Raw genomic sequence first — 25,181 nt, forward strand, 5'->3', positions numbered from 1 at the left:
TACAGTTTAGGAAGGAATCATCTTCATGACACTCCAAAGATAAAAATGCCCAGTAGAACAGGATGTATTAGTGTAATTATTATGGCCACTCCACGTAGTTAAAAGGAGATTTATTTAATGACGTAACTTACAAGTTAAGGGATAGGTAGGTTGCGGGGTCTGGGGAAGGTATATTGCAGTCCAGTGGTGTTCTCTGGAGCTCTGCTTGGCCCACCTTCACCATCCAAGGTCCCGGAATCGAGTGAGTTCGCCGCCCATCCAGATCTCAGGTCTCCAGGCACTTCCCTTGGCCCCGCCTTGTAGGCGTGACAGTTGCCGAAGTCTCAATGGGGGTTGGAACTTCCAGATCAAAGCTGGAAAGGCTACCCACTACATCTCCCCCTTTTTGTCTAAATAAGAAGGTTCTAACCTAATACAAGACTATATACAAAGGAATGGTTATCAAATATTGTCCAGGAATAATGAGGGATAATGACCTAGATAAGATGGAACTACAACCAATGCAAACAATATCAAGCAAGAAACACATACTAAAATCCAGAGAAGTATAGAGCATAGGTAAATGGCATGTTACAAAGATCATTCCAAAAGGTGTCCTATCCTAAAGAACCTGAATCTAATACTTAATAAGTTCTATCTAAGATATTTTATATATATACTATATATTATATATAATATATATACATTCATACATACATACATATATACATACATACATACATACTAAGTTGTAACTATAACTGCTAGTCTTCAATCCCATCAAAGACCTGAGAAGGAATATAATGGTACCTGAGAAATGGTAGATGGATGCAAGCAACTTTCGGGAATCTTGCAAGAGTAGACCGAGACAGCTGGCAGCCTGGACAGTCACCTAATGTTTCTCAGCATTGTTGGTGCATTCAAATTGGCTACAGGCCTAAAGTATCTGACAGACCATTTTCTGAAGCAGGAATTCTGAAAGACCATCTTACCCTGTCTTGGCAGAGTACAGTGGTTGCTTTCCTTGTGTCCTGCTTGTCCAGAAAGGACAGCATTGCATTTGTACTGTCACCAGTCGAGACAAGAGCAGTTCTTTGCCCAGTAGGCCATTTTGTGCCAAGAAGACAAACTTCCAAATGGAAATGTCTTAGAAGCCCAACATTCTCTCGAGATCAAATTGGTGCAGCCAGGAGCAATTGTGTCTCATGTCAACAGAATTCTAAGTTATTTAAATGCAATTTTCTCTAGGTCTATGACGTGTTTGAAGATTACCTGTCCATCTGATCTATGTATCTGTAAATCTGGATAACCTAACTAACGTAACTATAGAGATGACAAGCATAGGTGACCATAAATCTATAAGTCTTATCTACCGAAATAACCAAAGGACTAAGGCTTCCCATAAACAAGGTAAACAGTCTATAAGCAAGTGTATGGTCAAGAACAATGACTTCAAAATTGTGACAATACACAAGATGTTATAACAGAGGTAGGAATATATAGTGCGATATGCAATATGACAATAATCTTAAATATATATCAATATTTATAACAGAGGTAGGAGTATGTAGTATGATATGCAATATGACAATAATTTTAAATATATATCAATATACCGAATATCCTAAACAGAAGTAGAACATACATAAAGTATGACAGATATAAATTTACATTTGTATCAATATACAAATATTTCAAATAAGAGTAGAAATATATGTACATTATAACAAATATAGTTCTGTATTTGTACCAATATACAAATTATCTTAAACAAAAATATAAAAATAGTTTACATTTGTATCAACATATAAGAATCCATAACAGTGCAAATTACAGTGCAAATTATTTAAGGCTGCTATTTTGTTAAATTTGTTTTCTAGTATACACAATAAGCTACCATAATATTTTATACCTATCCATTCCATTTCTTCTTTTCCACTTTTTCTCTCTTTTTTTTGAATACTGAGTTTAATATTTTCTTCCACCCCCAACCCTATAACCATCATCCATAACCCTGAGAATTATGAAACCTAAGGGAGAAGGGGTGTTGTTTTTTTTAGAATTGCTTCCTGCTGTTTAGGGGGTGATGTTATCTCTGTTGGGTACTGTGAGAAAGCTCAGATAGTTAAATCTCAGTTAGACTAACTGTAGGTTCTGCAGCAAGTCTTAGAGTAATGGGTAAGACTGTCTGAAATTCTGGTAAGAAGTATAGTATGATGATGATTACCATGGCATCATTCTGGATTGGGTAGAGTTGTTGTTGGGCCCCCATCTTCCTTCTGGAGACTTCTGAGATTGCTATTAGAAAAACTTATTTGTTATCAAAATGGAAGATTTGGATTTAAAGAGGACATAGCATGTAAGAAAGGATTCTGAGAAATCAAGAGTAAGCATGGAGAGAATTAGAATCTAGAAGACAATGGTCCCTTTATATTGGTTTCCTTCTGTCCCACACCAGAGGGCTCTTCTGATATGGGACTGAAGAATCTCTCAAACTTTTCTTTTAGCAATGTGCTTGGGTTTAGAGAAGGAGTGAGCCAATTCCATCTCCAAAGCCAGCTTGGCTTAAAATTGAATTGGAACCACAACTTTTCTAGATTGATAGAGAGATAGATGTTAGACAGTGAGATTTTACCATGTGTAGATTGGGACCAATAGATTCTTTCTTTCTACTGTAAACATCTGGATATCCAAGGCCTTATGATTTTTGGAAGATGGGTATTTCCATTATCCTGGAAAGATAAGAACCTACCCCAACCTTTGATTGTTAAATTTTTCTTACAACTTGTAGAGATGTCACATTGGTGGATGATCTTTTACTTCTCCTCATCAAGGGGTTTTTCCTGTTCGAATCGAATTTTTATTAATTTTGTTGGTATCCATAGCTTTTCTTCTCCTGCAGAAACAAAGGCAAAACCCCTTCCCCAACGTAGAACATATCCAGGTTTCCATTCTGAGGTCAGCACATCTTTGAAGTAAACTGGCAGGTTTAGCTCAGGAGTTTTGTCTGTCGTCCAATGTCTCTCCGCAGCTGTTGTTCCTTTCTCATCAGCATTGAGAAAATTCAAGGTTAATAAAGCACTATACCATCTATTTCTACGAGTCATTGTTACCTGTTGCTGTTTATTTAGCATATCCTTTAAAGTTCGATTGGATCTTTCTATGACTGCTTGGCCTGTGGGATTGTGTGGTATACCTGTAACATGCTTTATATTGTAATAAGCAAAGAATTGTCTCATTTTATTGGAGACATATGCTGGGGCATTGTCTGTCTTAATTTGTACAGGTATTCCCATGATGGCCATAACTTCTAATAGGTGTGTAATCACAGAATCAGCCTTTTCAGAACTCATAGGAGTTGCCCATTGAAATCCTGAATAGGTGTCAATGGTATGATGTACATACTTTAATCTTCCAAATTCTGCAAAATGAAACACATTCATCTGCCAAATTTCACTTCTTTGTATACCTTTTGGATTGCTCCCTGCAGGTAATGGAAGTTGGTTATAGATGGAACAAGTAGGACATTTTTTCACAATATCCTTAGCCTGTTGCCAAGTGATGGAGAAATCCTTCTTCAAACCTTTGCTATTTACATGAAATTCTGAAGCTTCTAGCACATTACCTATTAGTAACTGATCAATCTCATCATTACCTTGTACTAGAGGTCCTGGCAGACCTGTATGGGATCTGATATGTGTTATATATATAGGATGTTCCCTTTTTCTGATGATTTCCTGCAATTGTATGAATAATGAAGTTCATTCTGTATTATCAAGAATAAATTCAGCAGTTTCAATATGTAAAACAACTCTCTCTGCATATTGAGAGTCAGTGACTATATTGAGGGGTTCTGTGAAGTCCATCAGTACCATAAGAATGGCATACAGTTCTGCCTTTTGTACAGAGCTGTATGGACTTTGTACCACTTTACTTAAGTCTCCTGATTTATATCCTGCTTTCCCTGATTTATTTGCATCAGTATAGAATGTGAGGACTCCAGAAATTGGCTTTTGTCGTACAATGTGAGGGAGGACCCATTCAGTCTTCTTTATGAATTATATTCTCTTGCTTTTGGGATAGTGGTTTTTAATCTCTCCCAAAAAGTTACTGCAGGCTCTCTGCCAGTATTCATTATCTTTCCATAGTGGTGAAATTTCTTCATTAGTTAAAGGTACTACAATTTCTGCTGGGTCCATTCCTGTCAACTGGCGAAGTCTTAGTTTCCCTTTTTGAATCAAATCAGAGATCTTTTCTATATAAGTCTTTAATTTCTTATTTGGTTTACATGGTAGGAATATCCATTCCAATATAATATCTTCCTTCTGCATCAAAATAGCTGTTGGGGAATGTCTGGAGGGGAATATGACAAGAATGCATTTAAGTTCTGGATCCACATGATCCACATGTGCTTCTCAAATTGTCTTTTCTACTAGAGCCAATTCCTTCTCAGCTTCGGGTGATAATTCTCTTGGACTATTTAATTCTTTGTCCCCTTCTAGAGTATTAGCCAAATTTTGTAGTCCATCTTTGGGTATTCCCATGATACCCAGTAAGTTGGAAATGCTTCCTAATAACTTTTGAAAATCATTAAGAGTCTTCAATCGATCTCTCCTTAGTTGTACCTTTTGGGGTCTAATTTTTTGTAGCTCTATCTTATATCCTAAGTAATTAATAGAATCTCCTCTTTGTATTTTTTTTCAGGAGCAATTTGCAGTCCCCAGCGAGGCAAAACTTTTTTTACTTCTTCAAACATGCTTTCTAATGTATCTAATTTTGGATCAGCTAATAGGATATCATCCATATAGTGATAAATTATGGAATGTGGAAACTTTACATGAATTATCTCCAATGGTTTCTGCACAAAGTATTGGTACAAAGTAGGGCTGTTTAACATTCCCTGTGGAAGGACCTTCCATTGATATCTCTTGAGTACCTGAGAATTGTTATAATTAGGTACTGTGAAGGCAAATTTTTCTCTATCATTTTCTTGTAAGGTTATGGTAAAGAAACAGTCTTTTAAGTCAATAACTATTATAGGCCATTCTTTAGGTAGCAGAGAGGGCAAGGGCATCCCAGTCTGTAGGGAGCCCATTGGCTGAATTACTTTATTAATAGCTCTCAGATCTGTCAGCATTCTCCAATTACCAGACTTTTTTTTAATAACAAATACAGGAGAATTCCAAGGGCTGGTAGATTCTTCAATGTGTTGAACACTTAACTGCTCTTTAACCAGCTGTTCTAAAGCTTGTAGCTTCTCTTTTGTCAAAGGTCATTGTCCAACCCAGACAGGTTTATTAGTTAGCCATTTTAAAGGTAAGGCAGTTGGTACTTCTGAGAGTTCAAGAGCAGTCGTGCTCTGTTTGTGAACAGCCTGAATGGTTGGTGACTGATTTTTATAGCATGTCATGATATTGTTCCTAGAAACATGCATTGGTCTGCATTTCTTTTCTGAAAGTGTAGGAATTTTAATCTGGGTATTCCACTGTTGTAACAGATCTCGGCCCCAAAGATTTACTGCTACATTTGCTACATATGGCTTCAGCCTTCCTCTCTGTCCTTCTGGCCCTATGCATTCAACCCATCTCAAACTCTGTTTTGTCTGAGATAGGGTGCCAATCCCTAAAAGATGGACATCTACCTCTTGAAGAGGCCAATTTGGCTGCCATGATTTTGGTGTAATTATGGTCACATCTGCACCTGTGTCTACCAGGCCCTCCAGAACCAGGCCATTAATTCGAATTCTAAGCTTTGGTCTTTGTTCATTTACGGAAGTCTGCCAAAATATTTGTTTTATAGTGTTCTTTGTAAACTGTGATCCACCTATCAGAGCTGTTTTATCATCCATTGCAGTATCGGTTTTTACATTAGGCATTGGTTTATTCAGTTGTCCTGGAGAGGAATTTCTTCCACAGTGGCTGGGAATGTTCGTACTACATTTGATTTGGGGGCCTGCAAGAGGCCCCCTGAGGCATTTCCCACCAATAAAGGGTTGCCTCGTATATCTATTTTTGATCTGCACTCACTGGTCCAATGTTGGCCTTTGCCACACCTTCTACATAATCTGGGAGGTGGTTGGGGTCTCCTGTTTAGGCTATTCCTAAAAGGAGTATTACTTCTAGGAGTACCCCACGTACAGTTTTTACTTATATGACCTGGTGTACCACATTTAAAACATTTGGTAACACAGGGCCTTCTTTCACCTCTGGGATTTGTCTCTCCTATCCAAGCCTCATTACTGTGGTTACGAGACTCAACACCATTAGTATACTGAATCCATTCTTCCAAAGGAGCTGATCTGATCTTTAATGGTGTAAGTATTCTTCTGCATTCTGCATTAGCATTGTCGAATGTCAAGGACTCAATTAATACTTTTCTTAATTCTTTATCTGATACAGCTTTTGTTGTAGTTGTGTTCAGCCTTTGTAAAAAATTGGTGAATGGTTCGTGAGGTCCCTGAAATATCTTTGTGTATACCTCAGTTGGTTTTCCAGGTTCTGGAATTTTTTCCCAAGCATTTAGAGCTGCTGTACGGCATAGGGATATTGTATGCTCATCATAAGTGGCTTGTACATTCCTGTCAGCGAAACATACCTCACCAAGTATTTGATCTTGGGAGATCACAAAACCTCTAATTTTACCTTGTTGTTCTAAATTTTTTGTCTCTTCTCTCAACCAGCTTTTCCACTGTAGCTGCTGCCTGTATTCTAGAACAGCTGAAATTAACTGATGCCAGTCATCTGGGATAATTCTATGTGAGGTAGAACATGAGTTTAACATCTGTCTTACGTATGTGGAGTGTGTCCCATAGGTAACTACTGCTTCCTTTATATTTTTAAAGTCCCTTGTTGAAATTGGTTGTAATGTATATGTATTATATGGCTCGGGGTATGTGTCATCTGCTGGCTTCTCATGGATGATAACAGGATAAGCCATTGTGTGAGAGCCATTTGGAGATGTTACAACTTCTATGGTCTTGCCCTTCTGCTTATTAGGTTCCTTGTCATGTTTACTGAGAGTTTCTTCTAAGGCTTGCAAACGAGCACCTAGGGTCTGTTCTAGGGAGTGGACCTTCTCTCTGGCAAGGGACTCCAGATTTCTCATGGAATCATAGAAGTTTTTATGTTCCTCAGAAGCACATGATTCCATGGACCTTATCTTATCAATTAATGATAATCTTTCTTACTTATATAGTGTCTGGAGAGTTAGTGTTCTGTCCATTAAATATTCACATCTATTATCAATAAGATCAATTTTTGGTACAAGCCTATTTTGTAAATCCTGATCAGCAGATTCCAGTGAAAAAATCTTTTTCTGTACGCTTTCATTGCTATCTCTTAAAGCAGATTCCAGAGAAAGAATCTTTTTCTGTAAGCCTTCATTGATCTCGTTTAGAGCAGATTCCAGAGAAAGAATCTTTTTCTGTAAACTTTTATTGCTATCTTTTAAAGCCTGTAAATCCTGGTTAGCAGATTCCAGAAAATCTTTCTGTAAGCCTTCATTGCTATTTTTTAAATCCTGTATCAGTCCCAATAATGACTCATCTTTGTTCTTGTTATTAAACCAGTGTTTGAACACTGTGTGAATTATTACGATGAATGCCAAAATGGTACAGGCCAGATATGACTTAGGAAGGTCGTATATTTCCAGGAAGATGTCATTCATCATACAGGCAAAAAGGTTTTCAAATTCTTGTGAGGTAATGTTGTCAGCCATATTATAAGAAGTACTCAAAATTTGTTAGTCAATTTTAAGGTGTAAAATTATCAAGTACTTTTACTTGAAACTGTATGTTTACCTTTCGTGGTTTTCGAGGGTGTAGTAGCACTTTTCAGCCAGCAGGTGGCGATGGTACAGCTCCAAAGCAGGGCCTGCTGGTGATCTTGGCTGACTGCAGCTCGCTGGAGTCAAGATGGCGGGAGCCGGCGCCGGCACGGAGGAAGCGGGGGAGTGCCTCTTTCGCTGGTCTCGGGGCTAAGCTAGGGAGCTGAGACCGGACTAGCTGCTCCCTTTTTCAGGAATGGAACCGTGAAGGCGTTCCCTGGTTATATGGAACTTTGCAGGCGGGTTTAGGTACCCGCTAGCCGGGGAGGAGGCTGAGGGCAGGAGCCACCCAGGCCTTTGGAATTTGCCCCACGTGAGCGCCAGATATTGGTGTAATTACTATGGCCACTCCACGTAGTTAAAAGGAGATTTATTTAATGGCGTAACTTACAAGTTAAGGGATAGGTAGGTTGCAGGGTCTGGGGAAGGTGTATCGCAGTCCAGCGGTGTTCTCTGGAGCTCTGCTTGGCCCACCTTCACTGTCCAAGGTCCCGGAACCGAGTGAGTTCACCGCCCATCCAGATCTCAGGTCTCCAGGCGCCTCCCTTGGCCCCACCTTGTGTGCGTGACAGTTACCGAAGTCTCAATGGGGGTTGGAACTTCCAGATCAAAGCTGGAATGGCTACCCACTACAAGGATGTATCTATGAGATAAACACACTACATTACAGGCAGTGGGGATCTCCCCCCACCCATTCACACCATGCCAATACCAGAGAAATATAGCAGCAGCAAACATGTAAAGGCATAGCAGAAGCAAAAGACAATTCTGGGGTCTGTTGTCTCTGGGCCTTGCCTGTCTGTGATTGACTGATCAGAAAGTTTCCTCCTGGTGGGCTGGCACCTGGAACTTCAATTGTTACCTGTTCTTCCTCTGACATGGCCATGGGCACCCTCACCCTTACCACCACATAGCAGACAGGGGGTTGTAACCAGCTATCCCACTCTCACACACTCAGGGCCAGCTCACCTGCACCTCCACCAACAGAGTTAGATCTACAGTGCTGCCCAGGGGAGAAGCAGGGCGCACTTTCCCAAGTGCTGCAAGGGATAAGAGGAAAGTCAGCTTACTCATCTGTTGTAGGCAGTGAGAGGTGACGCAGAAGTAGGGACATCTCTCCCCTGTCCTCACCACCACATGACAGATGAGTAGTGGAGACAGCTTTTCCATGCTCACAACTTTGGGGCTGGCACACACACACACACACATACACACCTCTGCAAACAGGGTCAGCTCTGCTGTGCTACCTAGATGAAGTGCAGGGACTGTTCTCCCAAATGTTGAAGCTGGTAAAGGGGAGGGTCATCTCCTTCCCCAGCTAGAGATAGTAGGGTTAAGGAGGTAAGGTATATTTCCCTCATCCCAGCTACCACACCACAGATGAGGGAGACAGTACCAGCTATGCCTCTCTCATGCCTGTAGCTAGAGTTTTCCTGCCTGGCCCACAGTCAGGACAAATCTCTGTCACCCGCCAGTCCCACAGCTGCTCAGACTCAATCAAGTAAACACAGAGACTTATATTGCTTACAAAATGTATGGCCACGGCAGGCTTCTTGCTAACTGTTCTTATATCTTAAATTAACCCATTTCTATAAATCTATACCTTGCCACGTGGCTCGCGCTTACCAGCACCTTCACATGTTGCTTGTCATAGCAGAGGCTGGCAGTCTCTCTGACTCAGCCTTCCGCTTCCCAGAATTCTCTCCTCCTTGTCCCGCCTCTACTTCCTCCTGCCTAGCTACTGGCCAATCAGTGTTTTATTTACTAACTAATCAGAGCAACACATTTGTCATACAGAACATCCCACAGCACATGCCTCCAGGGCTGGCTCACCTGCACCCATGTCAACAGGGTCAACTCTACTGTGCTGCCCACGTGAGACCAAGACCTGATCTCCTGAGTGCTACAGCTGGTGAAGGGTTGGGTCAGGTCCCCCACCTATTACAGGTGGTGAGGGGCAAAGGAAGGAAGGCACCTTTCCCTCACCCATGCTACCACATGGCATATGAGAGGGGCATGACCTGATCTCCCATTGTCATTACCTATGTCCCTGTGAACAGGGTGAGCTCTATTATGCTGACCAGGTAAGGTGTGGGACCTTCTCTCCTAAGCACTTGGGCCAGTGAGAAACAGTTCTCCTTAGTGTTATAGCCATTGCTGGGGTCAACTTTGTACAGCCCTGTCTTCTCAGCATTTGGTGGTATCAGGAGCCATGGGCATCACCAGAGACTGCAGCTGCATCAGAGCTGTGAGTCCAGATACGGGGCTCCAGCATCAGTCTAGGCCAAGATATTACCATGGCCCTGGGGAACAACCAAGTCACCTACCTCAGCCTGCTTCTCACTTATTTTGCCTCTATAGATATTATCCTGCCCACAGGACCTGAATCATTTTGTCTCTGTCCTGTAGCACACCATATATTTGCTCACCATAGCAGTGTCTATCTGTCTGGTACCGTAAAGTGCCAGGTGGGCTAGTGTTTTCTCCTTGGATACCAGGGCAGACTGCCCCAGACCTGCATGTGGGTCTTCTTGTCCAGCTTGGTACCTCATGACATTGGGCAGGGTCATGCTTCCTCATCACAAAGATATCATAATAGTGCCCAACCACCCATCTCTAGAGACTCTGCTTGGGGTTCTGGTTGGTGTAGAGGAGTTGCTAGTGTCCTCTCGAATGCCGGGGCTAGAAAGCCCAGGCTGAATTTGGTGGAGTCCTGCTCACCCTAGCTGCATGGTGTGGGGTCTGGGGTGTGGGCCTGGCATGCTTCCGCTGCACCACATGGCTGCATGCTCTGGTCTTTGTGCGCATCTGCACACATGGGGTACACAGACAGACACAGACACAAATATGTACATATAGAAGAAATTAATGCTTTTTAGGAAAGGAGAACACCATCAAGAATGGAAGCAGGCAACGAGGTTGAAAGAAAAAGCTCTGAAAAGTAAGTTGTGTGCTCCTCGTCACATGATCGCCTATCTATGTGTAGTTCAAGTTTCCCTGTGTATTCTCTGTTCTTGAGGAAAAAGCCAGTTGATCAAAAGATTTTAGTCTTAAGTTTCTAACCGTTCTGAGAATACTATTTGTTGTCTGAGAGTTGGTTTTCCTGTACTTCCTCTGTCAACTGAATTCTTTCATAGGTTAATCTTGAGGTAACAGTCACCAGTCTAAATTAGGTATAAATTAAATTATAAAATGCATGAGGTATTATACAAATAAAAGTATTAACTTCTAGTTTACACTATAGAGAACATGTAACCTCCCAGTGATCAAAATTGTTTCTAAGAAATGGTGAATAGGAGAATTCTTGTTTCTAGCAGGGTTCAGCTACTAATAAAATTGAAGTAATGCATATTGCTGACTCATAGTTGTTGGGAACAGGACACATTTACTCTGGAGCAGTCTATTTACTAAATAATGATACCCTACATTTATCAATTGTAATTCTTTTCTAATAATGTTTCATTATCTTTAAATTTTAAAGCTAATAGAGTGGTCAAGAATTTAATTATAATTCAAACAAAAGTCTTGACTCTTCTAAACTTTTCTTGAATTATTTTTTTCTCCCAAGAGAAAAATGTAGAATTATGTGTATTTGTCTATAATTGGCATTCTATTTTTGGTTCATAAGTATAAATTTCTACAACAAATATTAAAGATTAAAGATAAAAGGCTAATAAAAATGATGGTTTAAAATCTTTAAGCATTTTTTATTAAGATACAGTTATTACATGAAAATTTGTATACTGTGTATATTCATGGCATTTACATTTTGTGAGGGGAATAATTTGGGGAAGAAAACATAACTGAACATCAGGTGAAAATGAACTATTAATTAAATCCCTTTAGAGAATCTCTTAAAGATGGTCTTATGCATCTCATCTCCATTCATAGATTTTTTTTCCCCCACCAATTGTCACTTCTCACTTTATTTTAAATTTTTTTCTACTACAGTCATGGGAAATGCTCTTGATCTTGTCAGTGATGTTTTCTTTCAAACATATTCCCTACAGGATTCATGAGCAGATCTTGCCTTTGGGCAAGAATTACACTGTGAGCCATGTTTTAGAAATTCAAATCATGTCCTTCATATCATTTGGGGAGCTTTTAGTTTTATTTGTGTCTTCCCATTTCTATAAAGTAAGACTCTTTACTTGGGACTAACAGGTGAAAATTACTCCTTTTGTATCGTAATGTTGAACACCAGAATCCCTAGGAAGTTTTGTTTAGAAATTCTAGTATTTCTGACATACAACAAAGGTCGTGTTGAATAAAATGATTGTAGATTAATCTCTGCAAACATATGCAGGCAATATAATTAATGAAAAAAAACATGAATTTGGTTAAAATGGTGAAAGGGTATGTGAGAGGGTTTGGAGAGAGGGACAAGTAGGGAGAAATGTAATTATATTATAATCTCACAACAAAGGGAAAAAAAAGCATGAGAAGGGTCATGCAAAAAGACTGCTTGGATTTTCTGACAACTAACAAAGAAAGTCTATAATCATCATTATTTCCAAACTAATACGAATTTTATCCTATCATTCAGTTGACAAAATTGCAGGAAGAAAACAGTACCTCCAATTTTTCCTCTGATACATCACCCTTTAGAGTGCTATTTACTAATTATAATAATAGTAAATATAATAGTACATCCTGTGTACATTGCTACATTGTGTTTTGCAAATTTCATCAATTCCTTAGCTGCTGTATATTTATGTATCCACTTCTCATGCTAGATGATGACATAAAGATGGTGACAGGTATTTGTTGAATGAAATTTTTGCTGTTTGTAAAACAGATCGTTATATTATTAAAGAGCTCAGGAAAAGAGAAATGTGTTACAGCTTTAAAGTATTTTCTCAAAACAGAAACATGTTTTGAACAATGAATAACAGGGTTCTTCTCTAGGATGGGCTAAGTCTCCTTCTAGCAGTCATTTATTGCCTGTAGTTCTTTTTCTTGCAGGGGTTGGGGGTGAAACCTTGTGAAATGTTTTCCTGTTCACAAATGTAGCCATAGAAGAGACTGTTTGACAACTGACTTTCTGGTGTTCTGGCTCTGACAATTTTCCACATCTTAGTCTGGGGTATCTATTCTCAGAGCCACAGAGTCAGGACTTTGACATAGATGGATCAGTTGGTTTGGGATCCTTATGATCTGTTGATCTCAACATTGTGTTCAGTTGTGTTTTTCTGTGACGGTCTCTATCTGTAAAGAAAGGCTTTTTTTTGATGGATGGTAGCCATGCATAAATGTGAGTATAAGAATTAAATTTAATAAAATAATATGCTGTTCTATCAAAGTGGTAGCAGAAGAATATTTTCTAAGGACAATGACCTCATTAGCCAAAAGAGGCTATCTAGGATTCCAGCTGCATTCATTATTTTCTTCCTGTTGATTTTGTGTGTGTGTGTGTGTGTGTGTGTATCTTACACACATACATGTAGATATATGTATATAATAATTATTAATCAATGAAGAAAGTCAGGGGATATGCGAAAAATTTGAGGGAATATACCTGGGAGGTCCTAGAGGAAAGAAAGTTGGAAGAAATATCATTGTATAATAATAATATATTAAAAAATAATAGAAGAAATATGCTGCTTTTGAAAGTTATTTTTATTAACAGCACCATGAAGCAATGAGTATGAATAAATCACATATATCTTGTTTTACTATAAATTACCATTTATTACTTTATGTTTTTATTTTTCTAGTTTATTAACATTATATCCTCACTTAAAAAAATAAAAAAAATAATTATTAATATTTATGATTTTCAAAACCAATTGCATTTTGTGACAGATCATCTTGTCAATTATCTATAAATTTGTAATACTGATACACATATCCTAAAATTAAATAATACAACATACTGAAATGTAGAATGTTTGGTTTTATGAATTTAAATTTTGAAATATGTGTTAAAATTAAAATATGAGAAAAATCTTATTTAAAAGAAACTACCATAAATATAATTTCAGTTGGTCAATTTCCATAGCTTTCTGAAGTCTATTATACCACATAACTTCTTTCTTTCCATTACTTATTTGAAATTTGGGAACATGTTTACATAATGTTCAAAAGCAATGAGAATAAGGAAGGATGCCTGTGAGGTAAATCATAGATCAAGTTCTCTCTTCTTGAGACTATATTGTTCATTTTGTCCTGTCTCCAACTGTGTTGATCACTGAATGTAGCATTTGTTCACTTCACATTTCAAATTAACATTTTGAAATCTTGAATGGTGTCTTGGTTGATACAAATTTTGACTTTATGCTTTACTTCACAGGTATAAGGAATTTCTAAGTGTTGCTTACCTGCAGTTTGCATTCCTCCCTATTCTCCAGTGTACATGAAGGGCAGTTATTTCATGTCTGAAAATTTCAATATTATAAGTTATTTGAATAGAAATTTAGGAAGAAGAAAATTTAAAATATCAATCTTGGAAAAATAGAATCATTCAGAGGTAAACATGTGTCTAGCATGTTGAATGCCCTGGATTTCATTCCAGTTTCAAAATGAATAGATATGTAGTCAGATAACAAAAATGAATAAATAGGTAAACAGATAGATGATAGATTGAAAATAGATAGACAGATACACAGATAGATAGACAGAATATAATGGTTCTAAGGAAACCAGAAGATCAGGGGTTGCAAATACTATAATTGAATTACCTCAGTTACACACATGTCGAATACTGTAATCAAATCAAGTATATGAGATTTGGTCACTTTTCCTGATTCATAGAACTTGTTCTCTATTAAGATCAATACACATGTCTATTAAGTGGGTAACAGAATTTATTAATATATAAATTGAGGAAACACACTCATGATTACAGAACAGAGAAGACAGGAGAAGTCACCCTCTGATCTGACCAGGATTGAATCCACCTCTCAGGCAGGAGCAAGGAGAAGGGGCATGTGACCCTTCTCCAACTCCTTATAAGAGTTCACCACCTCTTTTGGGCCGTATAGCTCAAAGTCATAGGCAGAGCAAATATCACTACATTTCCCCTTTTTGTCTAAATAAGAAGGTTCTGATCTTAATGCAAACTATATACAATAAGAATGATTATCAAGTATTGTCCAGGAAAAACAAAGGGTAATAACATCAACAAAGATGGAACTTCAACTAACAAGAATAACATCAAACAAGAAAGACATGCCAAATGTCCAGAAATGTCCAGAAGTTAGGTAAATGGCAAATTACCAAGATTACTCCAATAGCTGTCCTATTAAGAACTAATATGTTCTTGCTAAGATATGAGAAGATTATAACTGTAACTATCTTGTTTTCAACTCCACCAAAAACCTAAGAAGGATCATAATAACACCTGCAATTTATATCTTAATAAATTCTGTTACCCACTTAATTGACTCATGTGGATTGATCTTAATATGTGGCACCCAATGTGGGGCAAGAGTTTCCACTTAAAACCTAAGAGAGTTTAAGTAGAGATTATAAATGTAGCTAAGAGCCCCTTCCTAGTTCATGTCGCTCATGGCAGGCTGTGGTATAGTGATGTGTCCCCTGGCCATGGCAGATTTGTGGCATGTGGGCTTCAACTACAGTATGGCAGATTCCCACCTCAGTACACAAAGGTGTCTTCAAGCTATGTAGCACACTGCATGGTGGATTTAGCCTTTACTCATACAGATAAAGAAGGTTTCTGGGCTCCACACTGCTTGTTGGAGGCATAGAATCACTGCTTCCTGGAGTTGGCAGTAGGCATACCACCACCATATTGGGAAGCTGAGGTAGGTGAAGTCAGCAGCCAAGGCTGTGACTTTTCATCCTAGCCATGCAGTTTAACAGTTTAAAATCTGTCCTGGTCAGAGAAGGATTATAGATTCACAATAAGACAGATTCAGATGGAATAAAACTCTAAACTCTTTACAATGAGTGTAAAAATGTATGTAGACTTAGAAGAGAGAGGAAAAAGTAATATATGCTGTTGTATAAAGAAACAGATAGTTTTAAAAAAATAAAGTCTTTAAAGAGACAGTAAAAGTCACATAAAAAATAAGTCATGTAAAGATGGAAATCACACACAGAGTCTGGATTATAGTGTCTTTTGGATTTTTAACTACAGAAAGACATTTGATTGTATAGGCTACTGAGTTAAACTAATATATATATATATATATATATATATATATATATATATTATCATGACTTCAAAATTTGTGTGTAAGGATACATTGCTTTGGAAAAGAGGTTCTGCTTTTGTTTCCACAGAAGATGAGAATCTATGAATTGCTTCCAAGCAAGGAAGATCCCCTGAGATGTCTCCAGATGTTCCAACATCCAGAACAGATTCAAAGAAACTGGCTCAGACAATGCAGCCACACAGACTACTCCAGTCAGGACTTGACCATAATTCTTAATTTTCTTAGGATCCCCATAAGATTGCCAGTACCCTCAACCATCAGGAAGTAGTATGCAAAGCTATTCCCAAATTCCAACAATATTGTTTATAAACATTTATTTTTATTTAAAGGAGATTGATTACAAATACAATCTCTTTCTAAAAAGAAAAGGGGATATTATAGATATGATAGGATAAAAGGGTAGATTACTGAATCTACTTTTAAGGAGCAGCAACTTGTTTAAAATGTTTTACATTGCTATGGGTTTGGGTTTGTTGATGCAAACTTAGAGTTAATTCTGTTATACTGTATATATTAAGGGATTATGTTTATGTAACTTATTTAAAATTGCAATGTGTAATTAAGAAACAGATTAATTTTTAGTCATCCATGATAATGAAACTTACAGTCATGTTAGTGAAGTTTTCTAGGTATACATAGATATATTACAATTAAGTGGATAGTCTTCAAACACTTCAAAGACCTACAGAATATGTCACTTAAAATGTTTTAAAAACTTAGACTTTTCACAATAATGAGACAAGTTTGCTCCTGGCAGTCCCAATTACTTTGAGGAGGATGATGGGCATTGAAGAAACTCATTATGGAGATTGCTTTCTTTGTGGCCAAAGTTAGCGACTGGGCAAAAAAGTGCTCTTGTGTCAACTAATTGACAATATGTTGTATAAACTGGACATGTAGGACCTGTAGGAAGGTGACCACTGAACTTTGCAAAATGAGATGGTTCTTCAGATTCCTGCTTTGCAAAGGAAATTGCTAGACATTCTACAGGACACAAGGAGAAGTGACTAAAATTCCCTCAGCCTTTAGGCTGAAGAAGGATGCCTCAACATTGCAGAGGAACTTTGGGTGACTGTCCAGGCAGCCAGCTGTCTCTGTTATTTCAGATTTTTGGAAGTTGCTTACAATGCAATTCCTATTTACTTAGGTAATATTATATCCTTCTGGGGTCTTTGATGTAGTTGAAGAATACAGAGTTATAATTTTCTTTGGTTAGGATAAAAGATAAATTAGATATGAAACTTTAAACTCACAAATACAGGATAGACAGAATATTCTCTTTAATTTTGCCAAATATAAATAGACCAGATATTATAACTGTAATTGTTGCTTGATAACTGTTTGTTATATATAATTTTACTATGTTAAAGTTAAAACCTTCCTTTTTAATTAAACAGAAAAGGGAAAATGCTGTGGGATAATGCTCTTGTACACTGGTTTAATAAAACACTGATTGGCCAGTAGCTAGGCAGGAAGTATAGGCGGGGCAACAGACTAAGAGAATGCTGGGAAGAGGAAGGGCAGAGTGAGGAGTCACCAGCCAGAAACAGAGAAAACAAGATGACAAGGCAGAACTGGAAACAGATACCAAGCCATGTGGCTAAATATAGATAAGAATTATAGGTTAATTTAAGTGTAAGAGCTAGTCAGTAATAAGCCTGAGTTAATGACTGAGAAGTTATAAATAATATAAGCCTATAAGCCTCTGTGTGTTGATTTGGGTCTGAGCAGCTGCCTAACTATGGGTGAGAGAGATTTGTCTGGACTGTGGAGGCCTGATGGGACCCAAAAAACTTCTGGCTACAGTTCTCCCTGAATTCTCACATGGGAAGAATGGTGTGGAAGCTCACTGGGGCTTATATATAGTTTGGATGCTATAGTTTAACACAAAAGTGTTATGAGGGGCACAAGCACAATCTGTATAACAGTTAATGTTTGATTAAACTAGCCACCTTAACTCTATTATTAGAAATTGAATAATGTAAGCCTGTACCAATGTCACATACATGCATTCCAGACAGTTTTGTTCAGTATAATAGACTGATTCCAGAATGGAATGCAAAACAAACAAAAATGTAAGAGGTAATCCTCAGGAATTGCTGAAATTCTGGTTTCCTTAGGTTTTAGAACACTGGATTGAAGCTACATATTGGTATTAAAATACATTCCCTTTATCATGTAAGAGAAGACTATACTACAAGGCTTTTCCTAGCCACTTATACCTCATTGAACTTATTTCAATTTTTGTACAAGATGATATGCCTTGTATGGGATTCTATTAAGTGTAGTAAGACTTTTTCACTGGGGCCATCTGCTCTCCAATAATGACACAGAGACTTATTATTAATTATGAAAGCTCAACTGATAGCTTAGGATTGAGTCTAACTAGTTCTTAAAATTTAAATTAATCTATTTCTATTTACTTTCTGCCTTGCAACTTTATTATCTCATTTCTAGAGTGCTCATCCTGCTTGCGCTGTGTCTCCTGAAATCTCCATCTTCTTCTTCCCAGTGTTACTATCAAATCAGTAATTCTTATTTTTAAAAGTGGTCAAACAAATTAAAAAAACAGTCCATTTAAGATTTTTAATAATGCCCCTTGGCATTGTGCAAAAACAACTTTTTGAAATTAATTATATCAGAGTAACATCATAAATGTGAGATCCAATATCAGCCATATTTTAAATTCATCCATCTATTGGTGCTGATATTGTCATTAAAGGTCTATCACCCTTTTGCATTCTTAATTAGCATTTCAAAAATCATAAATTTGATTAATATTTGTCTGACTTCTGAATCTGATACTATTCATTTACAGATGCATTCAATTTTTGCAAAATGCAGTGGATGCTACTTTTGGACCCTGGATAATTTTAGTAAATTTCTCAGCCCTTTTTCCTAACTCTTCAGCCCTGTCCCATGCATTTAAGGATGCTAAACGACACCGAGCCATGGTGTGATCATCAAATTTAAGCCACCTGTGTAACACAGCATATTGACCTTCACCTAGAAACTGATCTTTGGAGATATTAATACCCCCAGTCCTACTTTATTTCTCTATGACCCTAGCTTCCTCTTTCCACCATATTACCCATTGTACCTGAGGACCAGTTTCCAATACTGCTGTTTCTAAAACTTTCCAGTCTATGGGGACAATTCTGTTTTGAGTTACCCATGAATTTAATATCTGCTTTACATAGGGTGAATGCATAAGATATGAAATGACCACTTCCTTAAAACTCCTGCAATCTTCTATTTCCATAGGATTTTTGATAACCTTGGGGATGTCTATCACCTGCTGGTAGATCTTGTGTCATAACTAGATAAACTATTGCTGGTTTTCTAACAACTTTGGGCTACCCCTCTTCAGTTTCATTATGTGGTGGCATGGTAGTTATTGTCTAAATTCCTCAGCATATGAGTATTTTTCTTATTTTCATTTATGTCTCTCTAAGGCTTGTATATTATCAACCCACTTTTTATATATGGCACAATTATCAAACCACTGTTTCATATTTGGCACAAAAAATACTGTGACTAGTAAAAACAATTGTAAATTACCAGACTAATATTAAGTATAATTGGTATTATGTCAATCTCAGTTAAATTATTCACATTTTTATTTTCTGCTTCTGTTTTCAAGCCATCTAAAGTAGCACTGTACAGTGTCATAATGCCCTATATTATGATATTTCCATCCTCCATGTGGGAAAGATTTTTCCTGTTAATATTACTTAACTCTGCCCTTGAGGACTTCTCAGATGTCATACCAAATCTGATTTCCCAGTTTGTGCACAGGTGGAGTGGTTTCTCTTTCTGTGTGGTCATGCCATGAGTTTGTGTGTCAATGCCAAATGCTCTTTTATGAAAATTTCAGTGGTTCCATTTTACCAATAAAGACTTGGGATCCAGATGCTGCAGTGAAAACCTACTGGCTCAGAGAGGCAGAAAAAGAATCAAGCTGCCTTTCCTCCTCAATCAGTGTCCCAGAAGACTCTTTCCTCTGACATCTGCAACCATCCCTTTTCAAACTGATTGTTCTTCCTTTCTATTTCCTTTGCATCTCTCTATTCATCCTGCTGACTACCTCTTCCTCTCTATGGTTTTATCTTAATAATTCTATGTTTATGTCATGTCAACTGATTGCTTGCTCTGCATCTTGACCTACAGCTAACTTTATTTAATCCTGTTTACAATGTTTAAGCAAAAAGCTCTTGGGTTAAAGGTGTGTGCTAGGGCTGAGCCATGCAACAGCTTTAGAAACAGGTTTTCCCAGTAAATAATGCAATCCTGTGACAACTTTTTTTATTTCATTTTATAACAATAATATTTAAATATCATTATTCTTTTTATAAATGTCATATTTTCTGTAACAATTTTCTTCTCAAAATTTTGTCATTGATATCCATATCTTAATGTTAAGAAAAAAACATTTTTTATAAGTTAACCCAAAAAGATGTATTGCTTTATTACTATTTTAATTTCCAAAAAGGAAGTGACATTCTTCTTTATTATATTTCCATTGTTTGAAATAAATTTTAAATTTAAACATTTTGATCATATTCTTCCCCTCCCCAATTACTACCAGATCCTCTTCCCTTCACTTCTCATAAAACTTTTAAGTTCTTTCTCTAAAGACAAACATGAACCTAATACAACAAAAAAAAAAAAAAAACACGAAAAAAATGAAACCCCAACCAGAAAGAAAAAATATACATCAAACTCTAAACAAATAAAATCATACACACAAAAACATCTTTGGAATTTATGACATGTTGGTCAATGACTCTTTTATGTGATACCTGTCCTGGAGTGGTTGATAAACCCAGTGTCACTTTATTGGATAAAACTGATTTTCCATCTCCCAGTAGGTAGAAGCCACAGTTCAGTTATTAACCTTTACCATAGTGGGTCGGTTTTCCTTCATTCTTTATTTCATAACATTGGCAAAGCTCATATGAACTCACAAAGACTGAAGCAGCATTCACAGTGCTTACACAGATCTGTACTAGGTCTTCTGTGTATGTATTATGGTTTCCATTCATTGTTTTTATATAATTCCTGAGCATGTAAACAAGTGGGTTTCTGATTCCTATGCCTTCTGTTGGGCTCTTTTTCTTTTGCTGGTTTGCCTTGTCCAACTTCAGTGTGATAATTTTTGTTTTATCTTACTATAAGAAAAAATTCATAACCAGTATAATTTCAACCTATGAATCTATTATGGATAAAGACAATAAAATTAAATGAAAAATAATGCAATAGTATGTAGGATATAAAATATTTTTGAGCAATTTATAGAAAAAAATGGATACCTGTTATACTTAGGAAATTATTTTTCATCCATTGCTAACTTGTATTATAAATTCTGATTAATGGACTAAATATTTGTCCTATATGTAATTTAATATTAAAGAAAACAACTCATGATAAAGTATAATTTTTTTTAAAAACCAGAGCATTTTTTTTCTAATTAAGATCACTTGACAAATATGTTGTTACAGTGAATGTGGAGAATAACACCTATTGGTTCTGTGCCAAAAATTTTGCATAAAGTAACTCAGCACATTTGTATAAGAATTTGATAAGTAATTACTGACAGAATCTTCAATTTGCCAATGTAAATTGAAAGTTACAGATATCAAAGATCTCTGAGAATATGTAAAGATAATTAACCAATGAGGCTGGTGCTTGTAACTTGATCCCCTTTAGTTCATGGGCTCTGATTTTGTCCTGAGTATTTGGCTGTCATTTAGGGCTTAAATCTTGGGGCTTTTTGTTTCCTATCCTTCATCACGTGCTGTAGGTCAGACCAGCACTGTGCCTTTTTCTTCAATTACTACAAGCGCCTTCTTATTGATTTGTTGTTTCCACAGCATAAATCTAATCAAGTCATTCACTCCTGCTTAAAACACGTCCAAGAAAATTTATAACCTACCCCCTGCTTCTCTTTGCTGCTTCATTCCTCAAAATTCCCTCATGGATATACTGAAGTCTAATTTTGATTTTCTAGTTTTTATTCAGTGGGGATGGCAAACTAGCCTTGGTGGAATTTCCTTTCCTTTACTAATAGTTCCAGTGGCTTTCACTGGACAGTGATATGTGTGTCCTTGTTTTTTATTGCAGGTATTACATCTTAATCAAAAATTAATCTTGTCTAGAAGCCTGATTAGATTCTTGTAATTCAACTACATCCAGGATAGATAACGTATAGGTACATACATCAATAAAATGTTAGAGCAATTTAGATATATCTGAAGAACAGCTGCTGGTTGTTAAAATAAAAGTCCCTGTTATTTCACTATTATACTACTTACTTATCATCTTTTTTTCTTTATCTTCTAAATACTAGCTAAATACTAGCATATTGTTTCTGTATTTTTTTAGAATTTAGTAGTTATCAAATTTATACATTCCTATAATTTAGCTAAAATTTACATAAAATAATCAAGAAATTTTAGCTTCAAGTTTATGAAAAGATCCTTCTGAATTCCCAATAAATTATAATTTAATATCTTGATACAATGCACATATTTTTGAGGTTATACAGGAATTGGCAAAACCCAGTGTCTACTTTCTTAATCCTTTATTATATCACATATCGAGCTCCTCCTCCATTACATTTTATGAAGATGCATAGGTTTGTCCATATTCATGGAGTGTTGAGAATTAGTTGGATGTACTCTATATAGTTACTCTCTGCTCATTGCTCATTTTTTCCATGTCCCTTGTGTCTGGGACATCAAACTTCATATGAATAGAGTCCAGTCAGTGACAACATCCCTCATATATATTAACAATAGCTATTACAAGCCTTAACACAAAATGGGAACTAGAAACATAAGTTTGAAACTCAATTTATTGGTATCTGTGTTGTGAAAAAATTTAGACATTAGTGAGTGTCATTTTGATAGTAAAAGAAAGATAATTAATAATAATCATTTATTTATTTAAAATGATACAAATTGCTTGTAAAGATAATTGTAAAGACTTCATGGCATTTACTATATACAAGTTTCTTGTCAATATGACAAAGTACCATTGACTACTAGATTACTGGCTCTATAGATGTATTTTTCCTGATCCTGTAGGCTGAAAGTCCGAGATGAGTCTCCTAATACTGTCAAGTTCACATGAGGAGCTTCATTTCTCATGCAGACTACCAACTGCCCCTTTTGTCTTTATATGTCAATAAGGGAATCTAGACATTTACCCACTTATATAAGGAACTGAAATCATTCCTAAAGGCTCAAGTACTGGCTGCATGGCAGAATTAGTAAAGCACTTATTATACAACCATGAAGATCTTGATTCAGTTCCAGAACCCATGTAAAAGGAGCCAGTAAAGGTGGCCACTTGGCCTCCTAGTGCCAGATAGGTGGAACCAGGTAGATCACTTGGTGGTGTTCACTATCCAGCAAGCCACATTTTTTAAAAAAAATCCCATGCCTGGTTGTTTAGGAGCTTCCATGGGAAGCCTTTGTCCAGCAACATCATTACAAGTAACCCATCCCTGGTACTGGATGTGGTAGTATTGTGTTCCCCAAAATATTGTGCACCCTAATAAACTTATCTGGGGTCAAAGAACAGAACAGCCACTAGATACAGAGGCTAGAAAATGGTGACACTCACACCTTTGATCCTGGCATTCCAGAGGCAGAAATCCCTCTGGATCTCTGTGAGTTCAGGCCACATTGGAAACAGCCAGGCATGGTGACACACACCTTTAATCCCAAGAAGTGAGCCTTTAATCCCAGGGAATAATGGCAGAAAGCAGAAAGATATATAAGGTGTGAAGACCAGAAACTAGAAGCTTTTGGCTGGTTAACCTTTCAGGCTGTGAGTAGCAGTTCAGCTGAAATCCATTTGGATGAGGACTAAGAGGCATCCAGTCTTAAGAAACAGGATCAGCTAAAGAATTGGCAAGGTGAGGTAGCCTTGGCTTGTTCTGTTTCTCTGATCTTCCAGCATTCACCCCAATACCTGGAAGCGGTTTGTTTTATTAATAAGACCTTCTAACAATTCCTGCTATATTTGGAAGCTTCATTTGGTTATGGGCAATTTATAGGTGGGGTTCTGTCTCCCCATAAAATTTGTGATTTCATTTAGATCACCTTTATATAAGTATATAATATAGGAAGCTTTGACTATATTAACTTTCCATGTGACCCATCAAAAGTCATTTAATTTTACCTGTTTGTCCCTTTGCTTCCTTTATTATTGTCCTATCTTCTTTGACCTTCATTTTTCCAAGGCCATTTCTGGTTCTCCACAAACTAGGGGTAAGGTTCAATTGTTGAGAATAATATCTACATAACTCCTTGACATGAATAAGTCCAGCTGGTGCTTACATAATACCCTCATCACAATGGACTTTGATCCACTACTGACCTGACTGCAGGATAGGCTATGGAAACAGTGGCACTCAATTATTGGGAGCAGCCAACCAATATCTGATTGGATTTAAGATTCACTCATGAGATGGAACCTGTATCCAGTGCTGTTTAGGTAGCCAAAAACATAAGGCCAGGTAGCCAGGGAAACAGAAAAACAAGCAAACAAACAAACAAACAAATAAACAAACACACTTCAACAAATACTACTATTTTGCTAAAGGAAAAAAAAACTCCTAATGCTGGGGGATGTCTTTCTGTATGCTGTGAATATACGTTGTTCCCATTGGTTAATAAATAAGCTTCTTTGGCCCATGGCAAAGCAGCTTAGAGGCAGGCAGAAAATCCAAGGAGAGAGACAGGAAAGGAAAAAGTGGAGTCTGAAGAGATGCCAGACTGCTGCCCAAGGAGCAAAATGCCAGCAGATGGGTAAGCCACAGAACACATGGCAAAACATAGATTAATAGAAATGGGTTAATTTAAGATATATGAACTAGCTAGCAAGAGGCCTGCCATAAGCCATGCAGTTTGTAAATAATATAATCCTCTGTGTGTTTAAATTGGATCTGATCAGCCATGGGGCTGGACAGGACTGAGAAAATTCTGGCTACATCCTAATGACATTTTGCTGTATTTATAGATAGTTATTCTCAGCTAACATAAGAGAAGCTTCCTTGTGCAGTCTTTGAAAACAAATACAGAGACCTACAGACAGAAAATTTGAAGAGACTGAGTGACCAGAGAACCCTGCCCTAAAAGGGATGAGTGTATCAAATTCCTCCCCTCAGGACTCAGGGATCTCTGTAGA

Source organism: Peromyscus eremicus, chromosome 12, assembly GCF_949786415.1.
Source record: "Peromyscus eremicus chromosome 12, PerEre_H2_v1, whole genome shotgun sequence".
Lineage (NCBI taxonomy): Eukaryota > Metazoa > Chordata > Mammalia > Rodentia > Cricetidae > Peromyscus > Peromyscus eremicus.